At 37.0% G+C, this 4,150-nt stretch overlaps 1 pseudogene; it reads right to left on the bottom strand.

Annotated features, from left to right (window-relative positions):
• Window positions 1-3,144: 3,144 nt before the first annotated feature.
• LOC121080649 lies at window positions 3,145-3,883 on the bottom strand (annotated as a pseudogene).
• Between the last annotated feature and the right edge of the window lie 267 nt (window positions 3,884-4,150).

Raw genomic sequence — 4,150 nt, 5'->3', positions numbered from 1 at the left:
AAATCACAGCAGCCTGGGAGGAAAGAAACAAGGGAGGTAGTAATTTTCTTCTAAAACCCAAAAAAAGGTATATTTCTTGAGTTCATTGATTTAGCACATTTCAAGATTGTTTAACTGTAATAGAAATCTATTGTATAAAGAATAGTGAGAGGCCAGAGTTCCAGACAAAGTGATCTTCTTTCCTTAGTTTGCCAATTAAACCAGCTCCATAATATCTAGAAGCTTTATTTGAAAATTCTGCTGCCTTAAATATTATAAGAGACTGTTTCTAACTTTGGATTTGGCTTGTACTTTGAAGTCCTTCTCATTATTGGTAATGTTGTAGGAATGGGATTGTCTTCCCTCCCATGCAAACTAAAAGCTATCCATTTTGCAAGTGGTAGAGAGATAATGCTAATGGGGAGTCCATTTTGGTAGATTTTTAAGCCCAGATTGGAAATGAACTATGACATCAGCCCTGTAAGCTTGTAATATATATTTAAATTGAGCTAACATACATAATGAAGTTCTTTTGAGTTTTATTTCATTGCTAATTCTGCAAAGATACATTATCTAATATAAAGTAGAAAAAAATTTGTCAACTTGCCAAATTACAAATTTCTTGTGTGCAATGAAGTGTTTGTATTATGTCACTCGCTAGGATTTGCTAACACTGTATTTGTACAGTCAACCCTTGGTAAAATAGTTATTATAATTTGATGAATACTAATCAGTTTGTTTTGCTGAAAACGATGGAGCAATGATGCATGAAGACGGTGTTTGCAAGTATTTATTTATTTTTTTTTTAGACTGCCCTTGTGAAACTTATCTTGGTACCAGAAAAAAGTATACTGCTGTGGAACAAAGTCCACTGCTGGCAGTGGGCAAGCCAAGAAGTGAGCTACTGGCACAAAATTAACCACAGGGACCTCATGGTCTGTGAGGCTGATCCTTTATTTTAATAAAGTTTGAGTTACTTGAAACCTGTTAAGTAGTACTGACTCATTGGGTTTTCATGATGCATTTTTCTTTAACAGGAAAGAAAGATGAAACTGTCCCTATGAAAATTCAAAGTTGTGGGTTCACAATCTGTGTGGACCTTCCGGATTTTTCTTATTAATATCATTCTGTTACAAAAATGGAAAGAAAGGATTGCTTAGGCTGGTGGGAAACTGTTACTTCAGGGATGTGTTTCAAGGTAACTTAAATGTTTTCAGATGGAAACTGTTTATAGTGGAGGAATTCATTCTGAGCTTATGAAATACAATTAGTCTTATTACTCTTTTAGGAAAGATGGTATCGTTTTATTATCCCCTTTTCACAAATTGTGAAAGGAGATTGGTTCTTGGTTTGTACTTGCCTGAACCTTACTGAATTCAGATTCCCATGGGTGGCTTTTCAGAGTTAAAGGAATAATTAATGTGCATTAGCAACAGAATAAAAGTCAACCAATCAGCTCATCAGTCTCCATAATGGATAAGGCATTTCTACCCTTAAATTTGAAAGTACCAGCTGTACCTTTCAACCTTGTATTGGTTTACTTGCCTTAATTAAGAGGCTTTTCCTCTTAGCTTAGGCATTTCAACTGTGCCTATTTGGAGAAGGACAGCTACTGTATTCTTCCATGGTTTACATTGGAGCTGATACCAAAAATTGAAGTATAAAATACTTGATTAAAGCTGAAGGTAGGAGTATCTACATCTTGGTGATGCCCAGAACAATTGGAAGTGTCAGGCTATCCAACTTGCAGTGGTCAAGAGTATCAAAATCAGCTTTGTGCTGGCAGTAATAATATAGCAGAAGTTAGTATAAGCCTGTAATACTCAGTATATAAGCAGATTTTGTTATTGATTGCATTCAACTTTCTCTGTTACCTAGTGCTAAAGCAAGAATTTAAGATTACATGAGTTTTGAGCATGCTTATCTTTCTTTTTTTTTGAGGAGCACAATGGGAGTCCAAGCAGTTCTAGACTGTCAGAATTGTGCAAGTAATGGAAGGTGTCAGAAGGTTAGTAGATGGTAGCCCAAACAGCTCTGTACTAGGAATTACAGTCACACATGCAGGGTTAACTTGCCTTTGAGTTGTGACAAATTAGGAACCTCTACTGTTTCTTTAAACAAAAGTAAAAAAGAAAGGCTCCAATATATATCTTACCACATTTAATGTGCTGAAGAAGTTTTAGAGAAGAACTTGTAGTAGTTTAGATTGTCTGGTTTCTACTTTAAATTTAATTCTTTGCAAAAACTGTCCTGGTTTGCAGTGGTAAAATTGTTAAACAAAGGTAAAACTTTATTATTATTTTTTTTTAAATAATAGCTCTTATGCTTGTACTGAGAATCTCCCAAGCATGTTGTGCAATACTATTTGATTTTATTCTTTTTTAATAAAGATCATATCCACAAATGATCTCTTACTTGTTTTACTTGAGTTCTTGCACTGGATATACAAAGTTTCTGGATGTGCTGGTTTTGGTTGGGGTAGAATTAATTTTCTTCATAGTAGCTGTTATGGGGGGTATATTTTGGATTTGTGCTGTAAATAATGCTGATAATACAGGGATGTTTTATTGCTGAGCAGTGCTTACACAGAGCCTTTTCTGATTCTCACATCACCCCACCAGTGAGTAGGCTGGGGGTGCACAGGAAATTGGGAGGGGACACAGCTGGGACAGCTGACCCCAACTGACCAAAGGGATATTCCATACCATATGATGTCATGCTGAGTATATAAAGCTGGAGGAAGGGGGGCACATTTGGAGTGATGGCATTTGTCTTCCCAAGTAACAGTTCTGGGTGATAGAGCCCTGCTTTTCTGGAAATGGCTGAACACCTGCATGCTGATGGGAAGTAGTAAATGAATTCCTTGTTTTGCTTTGCTTATGTGTATGGCTTTTGCTTTACCCATTAAACTGTCTTGATCTCAACCCACAAGTTTTTTCACTTTTACCCTTCCAATTCTCTCCCCCATCCTACATGTGGTGGGAGCGAGCAAGTAGCTGTGTAGGGCTTAGTTGCCAGTTGGGGTTAAAACATGACACTGGAGCAAGGGGTGAACAAATGCATGAGAGCACTCTGCATTTGAGTGCTTCAGTGTGACTTGGAGATAAGGCATTTTTGGTTTATTTAAAAATTATGAAAAAATGCAACACCAAGACTTGTGAAAAGTTAATAAACCCCTTTGTTAAATGTGCAGAGTAGAAGCCTGCAATACAACTTAGAATGCAGCTTGGATGTGTGCTTCATCCCACTGTAAGCATGAATTCCTTTCCTCAAGTGTTGTTCTTTGGGGTCTGGATGGGATATCATAAAAACATGTTCAAGTACCCTTCTGTAGACCCTGCATGTGTCTCTTCCCTAGTTATTTTGAATGTGGTGTTTTGAGATTCCTAGATCTTCCAGAATATTTTTCACTAAAATTTCTTCCTCTTTGAGTATACTGACCTCTGATAAATACTTCTGATTCAGTTTTAAATGGCTTTAAAGGTTTGGGGTACTATATCCCTTTTATCTGTTCACTTTTCATAATAAGTTTGACAGGGTATTGTTTGGTTGGTACTGGCTGAAGGACTCATTTCATCAGTTTCTGGCAAGTTTGAGAGACAAGGAAGCAAACTTTATGTGTCTTCAAAAATACAATTTTTCAGTTTGGCCACTATCTGCCTGAAGTGGCATGATACCTGTTGTCATAAAGTATAACAGGATTCCCAGTGCCTCGATAGCTATGTACATGTCAACACAGTTTTCATCTTGGAAGAGTTCAGGAGCAACATAAGGAGAGCCACAGAATGTATATAAAGTTTCATCTCTTACTGTGCTGAATCCAGTCTCCCACCTTAACACAGGTGTTACTAGTGTAGAATACATTTTCTGCTTTCAAGTCCTGGTGAATGATATTATTCTCATGCTGTAGAACATGGTATACATTACATGGTATATGAGAATGAGCTGCCAGAGGGCACCTTGAGCCAACTTTAACAAATGCTATTTTTACTACTTAAACTTGCAGAACAGTCTTCCTGTGTTTTTATGCTGTTGTTTTAAGTAGCTGTAGTTACTGTGCAAGGTTCAGAGGAGATGGTACTGGAAGTAGTTAATTGCCCTTTTCTGCCTTTTATAAAGGCAGATGCTTTGGACTCTATGCAAATAGCGTCATCCTAAATCCAGTTGCAAT

Source organism: Falco naumanni, chromosome W (genome assembly GCF_017639655.2).
Source record: "Falco naumanni isolate bFalNau1 chromosome W, bFalNau1.pat, whole genome shotgun sequence".
In the NCBI taxonomy this organism is placed as follows: domain Eukaryota; kingdom Metazoa; phylum Chordata; class Aves; order Falconiformes; family Falconidae; genus Falco; species Falco naumanni.
Note: the sequence above shows the minus strand (reverse complement) of the source record. Positions and strands in the feature narration are given on the sequence as shown.